The 21,563-nt window shown below is 30.8% G+C and overlaps 1 pseudogene; it reads left to right on the top strand.

The window, feature by feature from the left end:
* Positions 1-18,374: 18,374 nt before the first annotated feature.
* On the top strand, positions 18,375-21,563 carry LOC107621367 (uncharacterized; annotated as a pseudogene).

The following is a 21,563-nucleotide window of genomic DNA, read 5'->3' on the forward strand; positions in this document are numbered from 1 at the left end:
GTTAATAATTTGTGAATGTTAGAAAGTAGGAGTAATCAATGTGGGGTAATGAATGGGCTTATAGGTGGGCTTTTTCTTGGTGCAAGGTTAGACTGATTCAAGTTTTTGGACGGAGTTAAATGATTTTTATAAAAGTATAATTAATTTGTTATTTTTTGGACGTCGAAATATAATAGAGTTTGTGAACATGTGTATATTTAAAGGCTTGAGGTACACACTAAATAGGTCAAAGAATATCTGACCTATGTTTTTAGTAGATTTTGAGTTGGAAAAAACGGCTGAGACATGTGATGTAGTTGGAAAAGTATTTGTCTCAAACTAAAGCCACCCAAGTTTAAATTCTAGCCATGGTGGTTAGACTAGTGTGTCTGTGTCAGTGAGTGTGTTTGTATGACAAAAAAAAAAAAAAAAACAGTTAAAAAGAAAGTATGTATAAATTTTTTGTACTCGTATAATTATGAGCAGTTATTAGTTTTATTTTGTATAAATAAAATTTGAGTGTTTAATTTAAATAATTAGTGATTAAAAAGAATTTGATAAATGAAGTTGTAGTTAATAATGTATTGTCGAAGGTGAATAATTTAGATTTTTCAAAATTTGGATTTAGGATTCGAGTTTAGAATTTAAAATTTAGAAATTAGAATTTTAAATTGTGGGTTAGAATTAGAGTTTAAGTGATTAACAAGAATTATGCATACTAAATTGTATAATATAACACCCAATAACAAAATTAATAACCATAAATCATATATTATGAATCAAAAATGTATCTATAACAATATATAATGCGAAAACCTCAAGTTTGGTGTCCAAATTTCTTTTCTATTTTAACCCGTTAAGTACCAACATAATCCAAAACTAATTTTACAGTTATGCATTTCACTACCAGTTACAAAAAAAATTCACACGTAACTTCTTTCTCAATCCTCCATTTAAATAATCTATTTTTTTATCATTTCTTTAATTTTTTTTACTTCTCTTGCTCAACTCTAATATTTTCACCTTTTTGAATAACTCTTTAGACAACTTCCTAAAATAGACTATGACTATGATAAATGTTGGTTTTAGAAGTATGTACGAAAAGAACAAAAGAATAATTTATGATGGAAGAAGTGTTCAATTAAATTATATATATGTCATATTGGTAAGTAATTTTTGGTAAATTTTATTATATTTTGTGATATTCATTTAAATTAAATTTTATTTAGTTTTATCTTAGTTTTAGATTGTACCATTTTGTTCTGAGTACAGTATACTCTGTAGCTTCACTCTACTTATTTTATTAGAATTTTTGTTGTAGTTTCTTAAAAAAATTTATCATTGTTGTATTTCTTTTGATGTTTTTTTCTCTTTTTTTTAACATTCTCAGTTGAATTGCCTCCATCCTCCTCCTTTGCCTTCCTCCACTGCGGTTATAAATTTTTTTTTTCAATTTACTTACTCAATCTATATTTTTAATCCATTTTTAAAATTTTTAATTTGTTATCAATTTTTCACGTAGACAAATAACGTTATGTCTTTTTCTCCCATTAATTTGATTTGACAAAAAAATAGTTTCTTTACATTTTATATGTACATTTTATTTATTTTTTTGACATGTTTGTATTTAACTACAATGATGGGATGAAAAATTTTTAAAAATATTTTTTAATATTTTTCTTTTTAAATTGCTTTTAATGGGATAATTTTTTTTATTTTCTAAAATACTTTATTACTTAGAATATTGTATTTAAAATTTGAGTATATAAATATTTTTAAATTAAACTAAGATAAATAAATTATATTACAAGAAAATTTATTAATTTTGCCTTTTACAATATTATTTGTTTGGCATATTGGCTTAGTTATTTAATTGGTATATAATGCATGCAAGAGAATCATACCTATCAAGTGTTTCTTAAAATATTCATATACTAATTTTTTAAATAATTAATTATTTAGAGTACTGAATTTGATATTTAATTATATAAAGTATTGTATTTGTCATACAGAAGACATACAAAATATGCACATTTCTATAACAATATATAAACAATAGAAAATCCATTTTAGTTTCCAATATTTTTTTTTTCATTTTTATCCTTTTTAATAACTTACTTCCAGTTACAGAATTCTACTACTTCATTTTCGTAATAACTAATAGGATACCAATTTCTCCTCTTAATCTCTCTCACTTCACTGGTTACTCCATATCTCTCTCACTTCACTAGTTACTCCATAATAAAAAACCTACTGTAATTTATTTTTCTTCATTAAATAAAAGTGTAAAATTATTTTTATATGTTTCTTTGATTAATTACAGTTGACAACATACCAATAAAAGATTCACGTAGAAGTGGTCGACGAACTTGGCAAGACTATGCTAGACAACAAAGACAAAATATGAGTGAAGAACAGAGGCAGGAACACCTTGCCAGAAGGTGTGCCAATTACAGAAAGAGTATTAGACGAGGAAAACAAATCGATACATCAAGTGGACCAACTAACATGACAACACCATTACAACATATCACAAATATACCCCTCAACAATAATACTCTGTATCAGGTACTCTAAGTTATACTTCCCATTAATAAATTTATGTTGTTAGTTTATCATTTAATATGAATTATTTTTTACGATATATCTATGTTACTGGACTCTTAGTACGTACCAATTATGTATAATTTATTTCTTGAGTGTACCCTTAAATTATCAAATTACATTATTTTCATCTTAATAATAAATTTTTTACATATATAAATACTCACAATAACACCAGAGCTGGTTCAAGTAATATACCAAACGGTCCAAATATGAGTAAGAATCCTATATATTTATATTTATATTTATTTAATTAATAATAATTTATTTTTCCTTAAATTTTTGATTCAATAAATCTTTTATTATTGGCCTAAATAATATTATTATAGATATTATTATATTGTCTTAAATGTACTTTACATCATTATAATCTCAATTATTATTAAATAGTTTAATAATTATTTAATATAATATCATACAAATATAAAATTTTTATAACTGTATTATTATAAGAAAAATATATATTCAATGTTTAATAATATATTTGTTATTAAATTTTTTGACTCTTTAACAAAGAAAAACTTAATAGATAATTTTGGTATATTTTTTTTTAACTTTTTTCTATAATTTAGTTTGTCATTTAATTTAAATTATTTCTATAATATCTCTATGTTACTGTACTCTTAGTACTATTTATTTATAATTTATCTACCGAATATACTCTTAAATTCTCAGCATACATTATTTATATATTAATAATAAATTTTTTAAATATTTAGATACTCATAAAAAAAGCAAAACTGATTCAAGTAATAGACCGAATGGTAATAAATATGGGTAGGACTCCTGTATATTTTTTTAATTAATAGTAATTTATTTTTTCATAAATTTTGATTCAATAAATCTTCCATTATTGTCCTAAATAATATTATTATAAGAATAAATAAAATGTTCTCGCGCCGTATCATTATAAAAAAATTATATTAGATATGTGTTTAATAATATAATTGTAACTTAAATTTTTTCGCTGTATAACAAAAAAATTAGTTGATAATTTCGATATTTTTTCATATTTTTCTTTTAAAAAATAGATATATCAGAAGTGACAATTTCTTCACTACATAAATTTAAATTGATAAATTTACTATTTTAATATAATTATTATGCTACCAGTTTAATATAATTTTTATATTCACAAATTACTTATCTCTAAAGAAAAATTATACATTGTTAAATATAATCATTTAAAATATATTATTATCGTTCCCAAACAGTCCAAATATGGGTAGGAATCCTATATATTTATATTTATTTAATTAATAATAATAATTTATTTTTCCTTAAATTTGATTCAATAAATATTTTCTTATTGGCCTAAATAATATTATTATAGATATCATTATATTGTCTTAATGTACTTTACATAATTATATAATCTCAATTATTAAATAGTTTAATAATTTTTAATATAATATTATACAAATATAAAATTTTTATAACTGTATTATTATAAGAAAAATATATATGTTCAGTGTTTAATAATATATTTGATATTAAATTTTCTGACTCTGTAACAAAAAAACTTAGTAAATAATTCTGGTATATTTTTTTAACTTTTTTTCTACAATTTAGATTGCCATTTAATTTGAATATTTCTACAACATTTCTATGTTAATGTATTCTTAGTACTATTTATCTGTAGTTTATCTACCGAATGTACTCTTAAATTCTCAACATACATTATTTTCATGTTAATAATAAATTTTTTAAATATTTAGAAACTCATAATAAAAGCGAAACTGATTCAAGTAATAGACCAAATGATAATAAATATGGATAGAACTCCTGTATATTTATATTTATCTACTTAATAGTAATTTATTTTTTCATAAATTTTGATTCAATAAACCTTCTATTATTATTGACCTATATAATATAATATTATTATAAGAATAAATAAAATGTTCTCACGCTGTATCATTATAAAAAAAATTATATTAGATATATGTGTTTAATAATATAATTGTTACTTAAATTTTTTTACTGTATAACAAAAATAATTAGTATTTCGATATTTTTTTTATACTTTTCCTTATCAAAAATAGATATATCAGAAGTATTAATTTCTTCACTATATAAATTTAAATTGATAAATTTACTATTTTTAATATAATTATTATGCTACCAGTTCAACATAATTTTTATATTCACGGATTATTTATTTCTAAAGAAAAATTATACACTGTAAAATATAATCATTTAAAATACATTATTGTCGTTCCGATAATATGATTGCTATTATTCAGATACTCATAATAATAGTGGTCCAATTAATATCTAATAGAATTTTACATTTCATATCTTTTTTAATATTCTACAATTCTTTTAAACATTTTATTTAATACACGAAAAAGGTTAAAATATTTTTAATACATATATATAACAATGTAAAAAATAAATGATAATTTTTTCACTTAATAAATTTATTATACGGTTACACTTGAATTATTTTTCAAATGATAACTTTTTACAGGAACTCAAACTTCCTATCAAACTTTGGATAATTATTATGATATTAATGGGTATTCTATGTATTCTATTACTTCCAATCAATTTAATTTTATATGATTTGTTTCTTATATAAAGTAACCTCTCAATTACCACTGATACTGTACAGACTTAATTTAATGAATAATTTTATAATTTTGTTAATGTGTTCTTTTTACATAATATCAGAAATTCATGGAAATAGATCTGATCAAAACAGTAGACGTGAAGAAAATATAACTGGTTAGTATTGTACTTTTTTTCTTTATATATTTAGTATTGTGACATAATTTTAATAGGTAAATAAATTTATAAAAAAATTATTATTTTATCCTTATATGTTAGCATATTAATGTATTCATATTAAACATTAAGTGTGAGCATAATTGATGTTAAAAAAATTATTTATTTAAGATTATTACCAGAACCAATTATAAAAAAAAAGTGTCAGTGCCTAATCAAAAAAAATTAAAATCTATACACAAAATTTATAAAAACCAATAAAATACTTAAAATATTTATTTGCCAATTAAAATAAAAAATATGTAAACTTTAGCGAAAACAAAAAAAATAGGTAATTTAAAAAAATTTATATTTTGTTGAATCATTTTGTTATAATTCACACAAACATGACAAAATAAAAAAATTAAATAAAATATTAAAAAAATTAATTATTTAAGATCATTACAAGAACCAATTATAAAAAAAGAGTGCCCGTGCCTAACAAAAAAAAATTTAAAATCTATACACAAAAAAATTTATAAAAACCAACATAATACTTAAAATATTTATTTGCCAATCAAAATGAAAAAAAATGTAAACTTTAGCAAAAACAAAAAATAATTAATTTAAAAAATTTTATATTTTGTTGAATCATTTTATTATAATTCACACAAATATGACAACATAAAATAATTACATAAAATATATTTTAAGAAATACAATAAATAATAAAAATTAAAATGATAACTCTAGGCGAAAGCATACAAAATAAAAATTATTAGAAGTAATAGAACAAATAAAATATGAACCAATATTATCGTCATGTATTATATTATTTCGACCAGTAATATCTAAACATTTAAAAAACATGAAACAAAACATACAAACTAAAAAATTTGGACAAAAACAAAAATCGTCATACCCTATATAAGATAATTAACTAAAAAATGTTATAAGACAACTTACAGAGAACTTTATACAAAAAAAAAATTTATGATATATAAAGATAACATTTTTTTAAAAAAATTATTTATTTCAGACTCAAACTATATTGTATTGACTATTTAATCTAAAAAAAATAATCCATAACAAACATAGTGTTACCATATAAACAAAAACATATAATGGAACAAGGAAATAATAAACATTTAAAATAATATAATGTTGTTATAAATCGTATGTGATTTTAATTTGGTTATAACAGTTTCGAATAAAAGGTTTTAAACAAAATGATTTTATTAAAAAAAGAATAAAACTATTTTGCTACACAATAAATAATATTTTTTTATAATTAACAGAATAAAAACATTTACTTAACGAATAAAAAACATCTTTAGAAAGAATAAAATAAAATATTTTATAATTATTGTTGTTAAATACATCTGAATGACAAAATTTAAAAAAATAAAGTCAAACAACATCACAATATTATACAGTGTAACAAAGTTAAAAAAAATGATTGAAACATCACTTAATTATTTGATAGTTACTTATCTTTTTTTTATGATGATCACTATAATGGAAGTAATTCTTTGTATTTATAATCAACAAAGAACTATTTTTAGTTGTTACAAAATTCATCATTTTCTGATTTTCATTATGAATGTAACCAAATATATGTTAATTTAAAACGAGTACAGAAATTAGACAAAATGTTCAAGTATCCCATAATTGTGCTCAAAATTTTCAAGAGGATGCAACAATAATTCGAACTCCGCTACCAATCCCAAGGACATGTCATTACTGTAGCGCACGTCTATTTCACCATGAGACGTTCGAGATGTACTGTAATGGGGGGAAAGTTTCTCTTCCCCAAGTAAATACTCCTCAGGAATTGCTTGAAATCTTCCTGGACCCCTTTGCAGAAGGAAACCATTTTAGAAAACATTCGTGGATACAATCATGTATTTTCCTTCACTTCGTGTGGTGTGCACATAGACGAACAACTGGCTATAACAGGTCGAGGTATATATACATTTCGTGCTCAAGGCTCAATATATCACAATATAGGGGATTTTATCCGGATCAGGGCATGCGGCCACGATTTTTGCAACTGTACATATATGATACTGAGCACGAGTTGCAAAATAGGATGCTGGAGAACACACAACTACATGAAACATTGGTTTTCAAGTTACAACAATTGCTACACCGGTATAATCCTTTTCTCCATGTGTTTCGCCAGCTTGCACAACGGTCAGATGTACATGAGTGTAGTTTGGTCATTAGAGAACGACCTGCTAATCAGCCACAATATAGTCTTCCAACTGCGTCACAGGTAGCAGCTATAATTGTTGGTGATGACGTTGAAACAATGATTCGTGGGCGAGATATTAAGGTGCAAACTCATGCTGGTAGCCTACGAAGGATTCAGGAATTCGTTGGCTATTACGATCCACTACAATATCTTCTTCTTTTTTCATTTGGAACTCATGGATGGGATATCAATACTCGAAGTCAAAGTGTCGGTAAAGTATCATGCCGAACATATAATAGTTATATGCTCCATGTACCAATCCCCATTTCCTACGCAGTATAGACTTCAATAAAATTCTGCCAAAAAATTGATCAATGTATCTAATCTTTTTTGCAAATTCTTAAAAATTTGTAGATCCGCCCCGATGATCATTCCACCATATTGCAAGCAGGGCGACTACTACAACAATATGTTGTTGATAACTATGTGAAAATTGAAATCGGAAAGTTAAGATGGGTTCAAACTAGACAGAAGAAATTACGGGCTGAATTATACCAAGGTTAACAAGATGCTTTGCATACAGGAGAAACCAATGCAGGTAAATATTGTTGTATCTAATTGCTACTTCGAAAATCATTAAGAATTACCCAAAATAATTACTAAAACTAATAATATTTCTCTATATATTTGTCTTCAGAAAATGTTGGAAGAAAAAGAACAATATTACCATTGTCGTTCATTGGTAGCCGTCGTGACATGACCCAACGATATGAAGATGGAATGGCGATTGTTCTTAACGAGGGCAAGTGTAAGACCCATAAATTTCAAAAAAAATTAATTAATTATATTATTTCTAATTATAAATTAGAATATTTGATTAAAAACTGATTAGTAAATTGATAATTAAGTAGTATTTTTAAAGTAATTTTAAGAGGTTAAATTAGATTTTAAATTTATACAATATACTTTAATTTTATTAAAATTTACCAAATTTCAATTTACCTAAAATTATTAATTTCATTTTTGTCCCAACCCTAATTACCCCGCTCCCTTCAGCCGCCATACCCCTTTCCTTTTCTTCCAAAATCAAACTTACCAACACGACACTTAGCAGCAGCCAAAAATCCACAGAAAGAAAGAAAGAGAGGAGAGGGTGCGAATCAGGAGGGAGGAGAAAGGGGGAGAGCGTGCCGGCGAGTCACTGCCGCTCGTCGCGCTGCCGTCGTCGCCGATGAAGGAGGAGTGAGGAGAGTGTGTCACGGAGCAGGGGAAGCTCGCGTGAGTGAGGAACGTCGCCACCGCCGTCGCGCCGTGCACCGCCAGCTTCGCTGCACTTTGTCATCACCATCGCCGTCGGACCGCCGTGGAGTTGTTGCCGTTGAACCGGCGCTGCGAGCTGCTATCGAGCCTCAAGCAGAATCCGATGCGAAGAGAGAGAGAAAGACAGAACAACGCGAGGAGAGAGAGAAGGCGTTGCGGGGGTTTCTGTCGCCGCTGCTCTCTCTGCTATCGCTGCCGCCGGAGCCACGAGATGAGGTGGGGAAGGAGACCATTTTCCCTGTTGCTGTTGCAGTCACCGCGCTACTACTACTACGCTTCGTTTTCTTGTTTTCCTTAATTACCGTAAGTCATTTTTGTTTCTGAACCCCCACTGCTATTGTCATGCTATCCGTTGATTGAGAAGTTTAAGACGTTGATGTTTTAGGATTAAGCCGCTGCAACTGTGGACTGTGATGGTTGATGCTCTGAAAGAATCGTCGCTGTTGGGGTGACTGGAATTACTATTGCCAGTTCTACCGTTGCTACCGATGCTGTTGACTTGCCCCAATTCAAGTTCAGTGTCACTGCCCTAGGTCTAGCCTGTCTCCTAACTCTGTTTCACTTTTATACTCTGAACTGCATTGGTCTCGTTTATCTGTTTGTTACGATTTTAATTCCATTTTATTTTCGGTATTGCCTTGAATTTTTAGAGTTGTTTCTGCGTTTGATTCCATCAAATTTGATGTTGCTGCTGTTACTACTGCTGATTCTAATGCCATTGCTGCTGTTGCTGTTAATTTGGAATAAGTGGGTTTGTCGCCTTTGATTCTTGAATTCAGCTAGTCGAGGTAGGGGCGCTTTTCTTAAACTTTTTTACTTTTCAGAGTTGTTATAAATCGATATTAATGCGTAAAATACATTTTTGGTGATTTCGTAAGTCTTATGAATTGAATTGAGTTGTTTTGGATGAATGAGGTTATTAGTTGTACTGATTGATTGATCGATTGAGAAAGTTGAATATTCTGATTAGTTGACTGATGTTGTTAAAGTAGTTTTTCTAGAGTTATTTGAAGATATTTAATAATGACATTTAGTTTAACTTTGGAAATGATTCTATTTTAGGAAAGGTTTAGTATTGAAATTTGATTTGATATTAAACTCGATTTGATATTGGAATTTGATTTTAAAACAAATTTGGAAAGGACCTGATATTTGAAAATGGTTTGTTTATTGAGAATAATTTACTATTTTGGAAATGGTTCGAACAGGATTTGAGGAACGGTTTGGTTTGAAACTGTTTGAGAAAACCGAGAGTTCTTAATTATTGATTAATGCTATTGAATGATATTGATTTAGATTGCAATTTATAGGACTGGTTGGTTGGATTATGGATTTTGCAATTTCCTTGTGTTGAGTGTGGTTGTTGTGAAAATTGTTATTGGGAGTGATTTGACTAATTAACAGGTGTTTGGTTTGGTTTGGTTGGGACCCAAAAAGGGTGGCAGAATCCGAGTTTTAGAGGAGATGCTGCCAAAATTTTATAAAATTGGAAGTTTTGTTTGAAGTAATTGTTTAAAAAGATTTAGTTCTTAAACGTTATTTATTTAAGATTGATTTATTTAGAAAAGAAAGAATTATGTTTTGGATTGAGATTGTTGATTAATGGAAAGAAGGATGATGAGGATTGATTTGAAATATGATTTTTGAATGAATTTGGAAATGGGATATGGATTGATGAATGATGATGATATTGAAAATGGCTTAGATATTGATGAATGATGAATGAATGGTTTATATGGCTTATGAATTTGAAATATCTGAGATACGAGGTTCCCTGGATTAAGTGTCGTGGCTTTCCACCACGTGTACTAGGTTGAAAACTCGATACTCTGTTGACCCTACGACGTAAGTGTGACCGGGCACTATATAAATTCCCGGGAATGTTACCCCCATTGAGCAATATTGATTATTTGAGAAAAAGCTATGCATAGACTCTTGGGGATGCACATCGGGGGACAGTCTAAGGACAATTCAGACTTGTCGGGTTCGCTGGATAACCGACAGATGAGCCTCATCAGCCATAGGACAGGCATGCATCATATGCATTTGTATGCTTTGCTTGGGTTTGAACTTGTTTTGGTTTGCCTAATTGCTAAACTGTTATTAATTGCTACTTGAACTATTTGTTGTAACTGCTACCTACTTGTGCTTTCCTTGTCTGTCTTGCCTGTGTTTGTCCTAGCGTGCTATATTTGAGAATGAACTTTGATGCTGAATTAATGACTGTGTTGTTTGATTGCGTGGTTGGTTTCTGATTGAGATTTTTTTTATAAGAAAGGAAAGGTTTCGGACTTCTGAAAGATTAAACATTGTTTATTTGAAAAAGTTTTGAACGGTTTCCTATTGGTTTTAAAAGATTCATAAGGCAATGATAATCACTAAGCTTGAAAACAGTTTTCTTATTAAATATCTTCTTATGACAATTTTGAAACTTCGTGGTGAGACCGTGTGGTTAGGTTCTCACCCCCTACAGCTTTACCTTTTCAGGAACCAGATGAAGAAGCATTAAGAAGAGTTATATTGCGTTTGGTTTATATGTTGTATTACTTAGATTATTTTTTTCCCTCGTCTTTATTATTACAAGTTTATTAAGAGGGATAGGAGTTGTATGTTTTATATGTATATTATATTATGAATTATTATGTAAGGAGTCTTGTATGTGAATTTATGCCTGCTTGTATTTTTCTTAAGATAAAGTATTTTTTCCGATTTTCAAAGAAATCAGCGATACAGTGTTGAGTCACAGGCTCTTATTTTAATATTAAGTATATAAAGTAGTCATAATACTTCTTGCTATCAGAGTGGCGCAGCCGGAAGCGTGACATTCTGGTAGTGAGGGTGTTACATTATGGTATCAGAGCGGTCTTTCCTATAGAGCCTTGGGAATGGACTGATTATGCTTCAATTGCATACTCAGAGTCTGTCATGTAGTAGGTCTTGTTTGAATAACGAGAACTAGAATTTTAAGCACATGACTGCCTATTAATTAACATTGTTAGCTTATTGTTGCATATCTGTTGATGTTAAGTCTGGCCAACTTAATGTTGATGGCTTATGTGAACGGAAAAGTTAATAGGTTATTATAGGCGAAAAGGAATTGATATGTAATGGTTAATGCGAGTCACGTGGTTCGCGGATGCTAGGGTTCGCTTTTCGTGCTTGGTTTCGATTTATGATTCTTGTTTACGTCGCTTAGGTTGGCATATCGTTTCTTTTTTTTATTTACTATCCTCATTGAAGTTCTTTGATTCGGATTCCTTTCTTGAACCATGATTGATCATTCTCCAACCGTATTTCATTATTCGTCCATAATCTTATTTGATTATATTCTTAAGAATTTGTTTTGAGTCTTTTAAAAACATCTGTCTTTACCATTGATTATATTCTTCTTCAAGAATCCTGTGCTCATTGATCTGATCTTGAACTTGTTTTAGCATAATGTATGATCTTTAAATCTTGAGCGATTTGAACCTTGAAAATTATGATTCGAACTAAGCTAACTTTGTAAATTGATACTTTTGCTTCATGTCTAATGTATACCTTAAACTTACCATATTCTTGATTATCTTCCAAATTCTCAGCATCATAAAATCCTGACCTTGAATTTCTCTACGTAATCTATGTATCTCCTTGACGTAATCTGAGCTCATTTTGGATTGGAAAAGTTTTGAATTGATCTTTTTCTTACTTAATTGTGTTTCCCAATCATCCTTCAAATTTTTGGATAAGATTACTATTAAATTTAGCATATACTTTCCTACATGGATTCTAAAATTTCTTTATATGGTTTAAATCTGTTTATCTGTAAAGCTTCACCTATTCTTCTATAGAAAACAATTTCTACTTTGAATTTCCTTTATTAACTACAATTTGATTTATTTTCAACCTTATCATAGTTTTTAAACGTATTCTTATGTAATTTTACATCCGAGTATCTTTCAAGATTCTCAAAAAAAAAAAAAAATAATAATAATAATAATAATAAAATAAAATTTTATTCATAGCCCAATTAAATTTTATTTTACAAACTTTGCATATTTTATTTTAACTACGATTGTTTTGATGTAATACCTTATTTAAACTTTTTGTATTTCTTTTGAGAAAATGAATTCATTCCTTCTTTAGATTATCCATTCTTTGTAAACGCTACCATTGATTTTTAGTCTTCTTTTCCCCTCAGCTCAAAATCCGGTTTAAATAAAAGTATCGTTCTTCCTTTTGATTCTTCCTATCAAAGTTCTTAAATTCAAAATTCTTTCTTAGGATTACAACTTTATTTCCTAGCTTATGTTTTTATGCAATTCTTATTTAATTATCTAAAAAGTCTTTCAAAGTTTTCGATGAAAAATTTTATCCTTAGTCTAACTAATTTTCATTTCACAAATCTTGCATAATCTAATTCGACTTGAATTTGTTTTAGCATGACGTAATATTTACGTTTTTGATAATTTTCTTAAATTTTGTAAACAATTGCCCTGTTTTCCTCTATGGTTTCTATTGGAGTCCTTTGAAATTAAATTTTTTTCCTAATTGCATTTTGATTCTTCCTTCCGGCATACTTCATGACTTTTGACCATTCTTATTTGTTGGTAGTTTGAACCATTTTGAAGAAGTTTTGAATTCTTTTGAAGAAATTTAAGTTTTGAATCAACTTTTTAAGTTATTGAGTTCCTTTTTAGCGCATCTTAATATTATTGAACATCCTTATAAAGTTGTGACTTCAAGTATATTATTGGAGTTTTGTTTTAAACATTTTTAAACAGGTTTTGATTTATTCTTATGCAAAGTTGTCCCTGACTTTGAATTGTCTTACTTGAGCAGTGCCTCTCTTTGATGTGATTTGAACTTGTTTCGGGGCGATATAACCGTCTATTAAAGTTTTAATAAAATCGCTTTCAATTCAGCCTACACTCCTTTACTTTATATTCTGAAAATTCCTGTATATGATTTAAACCTGTTCGATTGTAATGCATCATCTTTTCTTTTATGAGTAAAACTTTATGTCAAGTTTTTTTTCCAACAAGATTGTAGTTTTTATACATGCTTGAAAAAGAGAAAATACAATTTAGCTCTTAGCCAAATTAATCTTTCCATTTACAAAGTTTGTGTAATCTATTTTCATTTGAATTTATATTGAAATAATGCCACATTTACGCTTTTATTAATCTTTTGAAGGATGTTTGTTACCCATTTTCTCTTTCAGAACATGAAATGATTTCTCCTTAAGTTTTCCATTCTTTACGAACAATGCATTCGAAACTATTTTTAAACCATACTCTTGAGTTCTATAAACTTTGTTTTTGGTTTGGATATTCTTCTTCTGTAAACCTCATATTTCTTGATTTAGCTTGAATTCGTTTTAAAATACTGTGTTGTTTTTCAACTTATTGATCCTATCCAATCCCTTCGACTCAAGAGTTACCCTTAAAGTTATCAATTGATCCTTTTTCCAACATTCTTCATTACTTATTTATCCTTGTCTACTTGTGATTTCAACAATTCTTTCAAATTCTCGCGAACACGGTCCTTATTACTTTTCCTTCTTTTCTAAGGTCTGTTATCCTTCTGAGTATACTCGAGATTAGTTTTGATATCTTGTGTACCTATTGGACTTAGTAAACGACACATTAATTCTTTAGGGTACGTTTGGTGGACGTAAAAGGTGAAATTTGTAAATGTACGATGTTGCAGGGAGTTGTGGAACCTTATTTCATGTGAAAGGATTTTGTTGATGTTGGGTTTGTGACCATTAAGATTTGCAAAGTGTTTGATGTGGTTGAAAACCTTCAGATGAGTTGTTCGATGAAGTACGATTGAGGATGGAGGGAATAAGTTAAGTTAAAGTTTGAATAATTGACTCTCTGAAGTTGGTGTGAGATCAAATGCGAACGTTAAGCACGTTGTTTTAATCCTAACCTATTTTATAACCTTTTATCGCCTTATTTTACTATCACATGTTTGAAACATATCATTTTGTGCATCAAGCCTATCTTGTAACCTTGTTTCACATCATACTTTTACCCTTCATATTTTTATATGAAAATCCTGGTATTTGAAACTATATGTATATATATTGAGAACTTTTCGCCTTTTCTTTAAATAAGTTCAAGAGGAGTAATATGAAAATCTCTTTTATTTTGTATCAATTTTCGAAGACGAAAATTTTTATAAGGTGGGTAGGATGTAAGACCCATAAATTTAAAAAAAAAATTAATTAAATTATATTATTTCTAATTAAAAATTAGAATATTTGATTAAAAACTGATTAGTAAATTAATAATTAAGTAGTATTTTTAAAGTAATTTTAAGAGGTTAAATTAGATTTCAAATTTATACAATATACTTTAATTTTATTAAAATTTACCAAATTTCAATTTACCTAAAATTATTAATTTCATTTTTGTCCCAACCCTAATTACCCCAATCCCTTCAGCCGCCATACCCCTTTCCTTTTCTTCCAAAATCAAACTCACTAACACGACACTTAGCAGCAGCCAAAAATCCACAGAAAGAAAGAAAGAGAGGAGAGGGTGCGAATCAGGAGGGAGGAGAAAGGGGGAGAGCGTGCCGGCGAGTCACTGCCGCTCGTCGCGCTACCGTCGTCGCCGATGAAGGAGGAGTGAGGAGAGTGTGTCACGGAGCAGGGGAAGCTCGCGCGAGTGAGGAACGTCGCCACCGCCGTCGCGCCATGCGCCACCAGCTTCGCTGCACCTCATCATCACCATCGCTGTCGGACCGCTGTGGAGTCGTTGCCGTCGAACCGGCGCTGCGAGCTGCTATCGAGCCTCAAGAAGAATCCGATGCAAAGATAGAGAGAGATAGAACAACGCGAGGAGAGAGAGAAGGCGTTGCGGGGGTTTCTGCCGCTGCTGCTCTCTCCGCCATCGCCACTGCCGGAGCCACGAGCTGAGGTGGGGAAGGAGACCATTTTCCCTGTTGCTGTTGCTGTCACCGCGCTACTACTGCTACGCTTCATTTTCTTGTTTTCCTTAATTACTGTAAGTCATTTTTGTTTCTGAACCCCCACTGCTATTGTCATGCTATCCGTTGATTGAGAAGTTTAAGACGTTGATGTTTTAGGATTAAGCTGCTGCAACTGTGGACTGTGATGGTTGATGCTCTGAAAGAATCGTCGCTGCTGGGGTGACTGGAATTACTACTGCCAGTTCTACCGTTGCTACCGATGCTGTTGACTTGCCCCAATTCAAGTTCAGTGTCACTGCCCTAGGTCTAGCCTGTCTCCTGACTCTGTTTCACTTTTATACTCTGAACTGCCTTGGCTCGTTTATCTGTTTGTTACGATTTTAATTCCATTTTATTTTCGGTATTACCTTGAATTTTTAGAGTTGTTTCTGCATTTGATTCCATCAAATTTGATGTTGCTGCTGTTACTACTGCTGATTCTAATGCCATTGCTGCTGTTGCTGTTAATTTGGAATAAGTGGGTTTGTCGCCTTTGATTCTTGAATTCAGCGAGTCGAGGTAGGGGCGCTTTTCTTAAACTTGTTTACTTTTTAGAGTTGTTATAAATCAATATTAATGCGTAAAATACATTTTTGGTGATTTCGTAAGTCTTATGAATTGAATTGAGTTATTTTGGATGAATGAGGTTATTAGTTGTATTGATTGATTGATCGATTGAGAAAGTTGAATATTCTGATTAGTTGACTGATGTTGTTAAAGTAGTTTTTCTAGAGTTATTTGAAGATATTTAATAATGGCATTTAGTTTAACTTTGGAAATGATTCTATTTTAGGAAAGGTTTAGTATTGAAATTTGATTTGATATTGAACTCGATTTGATATCGGAATTTGATTTTAAAACAAATTTGGAAAGGACCTGATATTTGAAAACGGTTTGTTTATTGAGAATAATTTACTATTTTGGAAATGGTTCGAACAGGATTTGAGGAACGGTTTGGTTTGAAACTGTTTGAGAAAACCGAGAGTTCTTAATTATTGATTAATGCTATTGAATGATATTGATTTAGATTGCGATTTATAGGACTGGTTGGTTGGATTCTGGATTTTGCAATTTCCTTGTGTTGAGTGTGGTTGTTGTGAAAATTGTTATTGGGAATGATTTGACTAATTAACAGGTGTTTAGTTTGGTTTGGTTGGGACCCAAAAAGGGTGGCAGAATCCGAGTTTTAGAGGAGATGCTGCCAAAATTTTATAAAATTGGAAGTTTTGTTTGAAGTAATTGTTTAAAAAGATTTAGTTCTTAAACGTTATTTATTTAAGATTGATTTATTTAGAAAAGAAAGAATTATGTTTTGAATTGAGATTGTTGATTAATGGAAAGAAGGATGATGATAATTGATTTGAAATATGATTTTTGAATGAATTTGGAAATGGGATATGGATTGATGAATGATGATGATATTGAAAATGGCTTAGATATTGATGAATGATGAATGAATGGTTTATATGGCTTATGAATTTGAAATATCTGAGATACGAGGTTCCCTGGATTAAGTGCCGTGGCTTGCCACCACGTGTACCAGGTTGAAAACACGATACTCTGTTGACCCTACGACGTAAGTGTGACCAGGCACTATATAAATTTCCGGGAATGTTACCCCCATTGAGCAATATTGATTATTTGAGAAAAAGCTAGGCATAGACTCTTGGGGATGCACGTCGGGGGACAGTTTAAGGACAATTCAGACTTGTCGGGTTGGCTGGATAACCGACAGATGAGCCTCATCAGCCATAGGATAGGCATGCATCATATGCATTTGTATGCTTTGCTTGGGTTTGAACCTGTTTTGGTTTGCCTAATTGCTAAACTGTTATTAATTGCTACTTGAACTATTTGTTGTAACTGCTACATACTTGTGCTTTCCTTGTCTGTCTTGCCTGTGTTTGTCCTAGCGTGCTATATTTGAGAATGAACTTTGGTGCTGAATTAATGACTGTGTTGTTTGATTGCGTGGTTGGTTTCTGATTGAGATTTATTTTATAAGAAAGGAAAGGTTTCGGACTTCTGAAAGATTAAACTTTATTTATTTGAAAAAGTTTTGAACGGTTTCCTATTGGTTTTAAAAGATTCATAAAATAATGATAATCACTAAGCTTGAAAACAGTTTTCTTATTAAATATCTTCTTATGACAACTTTGAAACTTCGTGGTGAGACCGTGTGGTTAGGTTCTCACCCCCTACAGCTTTACCTTTTCAGGAACCAGATGAAGAAGCATTAAGAAGAGTTATATTGCATTTGGTTTATATGTTGTATTACTTAGATTATTTTTTTTCCCTCGTCTTTATTATTACAAGTTTATTAAGAGGGATAAGAGTTGTATGTTTTATATGTATATTATATTATGAATTATTATGTAAGGAGTCTTGAATGTGAATCTATGCCTGCTTGTATTTTTCTTAAGATAAAGTATTTTTTTCCGATTTTCAAAGAAATCAGCGATACAGTGTTGAGTCACAGGCTCCTATTTTAATATTAAGTATATAAAGTAGTCGTAATACTTCTTGCTATCAGAGTGGCGCAGCCGGAAGCGTGACATTCTGGTAGTGAGGGTGTTACAGCAAGCCAGATATTTTTCTCACAATGACATGCAATCCATCTTGGACTGAAATAACTTCAGAACTCAACCCAGTTCAAACTCCACAAGATCGTCCAGATCTAACAACAAGAATTTTTCGAGCCAAATTTGAACAGCTAAAAGAGGATGTAATTACTAAGGGTATCTTGGGAAAGGTGAAGAGCTATATTTATGTCACTGAGTTTCAAAAAAGAGGGTTGCCACATGTACATATGTTGCTAATCTTAGAAAACAATGATCAGTTAATTGACCCGGAGCATTATGATAGTTTGGTACGTGCAGAGATACCATCTAAAGAAGTAGAACCATACCTACATGATGCAGTGCTAAAACATATGATTCATGGTCCTTGCGGTACACTTGATCAATCTTCACCCTGCATGAAAAATGGCCAATGTAAACGCAACTACCCAAAAGAGTTCGCAGCAGAAACACGAAGAGGTGACGACTCATATCCGCAATATAGGCGACGATTCGACACTCCAGTACAGATTAACCAAAATGTCACGGTTGACAATAGATGGGTAGTTCCGTACAACCCTTGGCTACTACTAAAGTATGATTGCCATATTAATGTTGAGATATGTAGTAGCATCAAGAGTATAAAGTATCTCTACAAATATTGCTACAATGGTCCAGACCGGGTTGCAATGGAAGTTCACAACGGTTCTAATGTTGACGAGGTCCAACAGTTTGTTGATGCAAGATGGATTGCTGCTCCAGAGGCATGTTGGAGAATATTTAAATTTAACCTTTACTGAATGTATCCATCAGTGGAAAGGTTACAAATTCATTTGCCAAATCAACATCAAGTGAGCTTCTATGATCACCAAACCATTCCTGAAATACTTAATGATGATTATTTCTCTAGAATAATGCTCACTAAGTTCTTTGCCCTGAATCGTGAGGAGAACCAACAATCTAGGCATCTTTTGTACAGGAAAATTCCAGAGTATTACACTTGGCACAACAAGGAAAAAAAATGGCGTCGGCGCAAGACACAGAGGAGATCCATCGGTCGAATTTATACTGTATCACCTTCAGAAGGAGAAAAATTCTATTTGGGTATTCTGTTATCTAATGTCAGAGGACCAATCAGTTGGGATGACTTGCTAACAGTGAATGTGGTCCAATATTCGTCCTTCAAGCAATCTGCTCAACACCGAGGATTGTTAGAGAGTGACAGTAGCATCCGTGAGTGTTTGGTTGAGGCTTCTGTTTTACGATTGCCATGTGCTTTACGAAGGTTGTTTGCAACCATCTTAATATTTTGTGAGCCTACAGATGTAAGAAGCTTATGGGATGAATTTTTTTCATATATGGTGGATGATTATCCGTCAACCAGCACCATAACAGCCTTAGTGTTAACAAATCGGCTACTCAGGGATATAAATGATATACTCCTTCAGCACGGAAAACAGATTACACAATACGATTTGCCAGCTCTAACTCATGAAAATGACAATGACAACTCGATACCCAGAGTTATCCAAGAAGAACTGTCTGTCGAAGTACCTCGGGAAGACCTGTGTTCCGTAGCAAGATTGAACAATGACCAATCTAAATCTTTCAAGTGCATTATGAATATAATTGATCGAAGAGAAAGTGGAGTGTTCTTTGTTGATGGGCCAGGAAGATCAGGCAAAATATTTCTTTACAGGGCTATAATTGCAGAATTGAGAAATAAGGGTCATATTGTCTTGGTAACTGCATCGTCAAGAATAGCCGCAACATTATTGCCTGGGGGTCGAACAGCTCATTCTAGGTTTAAGATCTCAATTAATGCAGAACCATCATCCATTTGCAACATAAGCAAACAATCAGATCTTGCAAAGTTGATTAGACAAACAATGGCAATCATCTGGGATGAAGCACCTATGGCAAATAAAGAATCGGTGCAATCATTAGACCGCACTCTAAGAGATATATTAGCAAACGATATGCCATTTGGAGGAAAAGTGATGGTGATGGGAGGAGATTTTCGCCAAGTACTACCTGTCGTACCGAAAGGTAGTAAGTCACAAATGATTTTAGCTTCTATAGTTAAGTCTCATTTATGGGCTTCCACTAAAATTCTCCATTTGAGACAAAATATGCGATCTTCTAATGATCATGTTTTTGCTGAGTATCTAATGCGCATTGGTGATGGAATTGAGCCCACCATACATGAAGACTTTGTACGGATACAAGCAAATATGACAATTCCGTGGGAGGGTGAAACATCGTTGCACAAGTTAATAGAAGAAATATTTCCAAACTTACAATCTCATGGGTGGGACGCTTCTTACATGGTAGAAAGGACAATATTGACGCCAGAAATCATGATGTGCAACAGCTTAATGATATAATTATCAACCAGTTTCCAGGAGAAGAACGAAATTTAGTCTCATTTGATGAGGTAGAAGGAGATGCTAATAATTTATATCAACAAGAATACCTTAACTCAGTTTCTACAGGCGGGTTGCCACCTCATGTGTTGAAGGTAAAAAAAGGCGCACTTTTGATGTTATTGAGAAACATAGACCCTAAGGCCGGCTTATGCAATGGTACAAGGTTACTATGTCATGGAACTTTTCAAAACATGTTGGACGTATAAATTTTAACCGGTCATCACTGTGGAAGAAGAGCTTTCTTGCCTCGGATAAAACACAAAACAACAGAAAATTCAGGACTGCCTTTTATACTTATCCGGAAGCAATTTTCTGTAAGGTTGAGTTTTGCAATAACAATAAATAAATCACAAGGACAGACCATTCCTAAAGTAGGGATCTATCTCCCTAAACATGTATTTAGCCATGGTCAATTATATGTTGCTCTGTCTCGAAGTATTTCTCAGTCAACTACAAAAATTTTAGTCAAAGAAGGAAAAATAGATGGAAGAAGTGGAGAATTTATCAGAAATGTAGTTTTCAAAGAAATATTGTTACCTTCACCACAGGTAATTTATGTTCTTAGTAAATCTGTGTATAGTTACTTCTTGATACAATTCAGTCTTCATATCATTTTAATATTTAAATCTCTTTCAGAGATTTAGATATTTTTGTTTACAAACTTCAATTTATTGACGACTAACGACTTATATTTTTTTAATAGACAATTTGATTTCAAAGGAGCTCATCAATATATGCCAGGAGATAAAGACATCGAACTTGAACATCTGTTTTATGCAACAGGTACGTACTAATTATGATTAA

The sequence above is a fragment of the Arachis ipaensis genome, chromosome B10 (assembly GCF_059453495.1).
Source record: "Arachis ipaensis isolate K30076 ecotype BB chromosome B10, ASM5945349v1, whole genome shotgun sequence".
NCBI classification, from domain to species: Eukaryota; Viridiplantae; Streptophyta; class Magnoliopsida; order Fabales; family Fabaceae; genus Arachis; species Arachis ipaensis.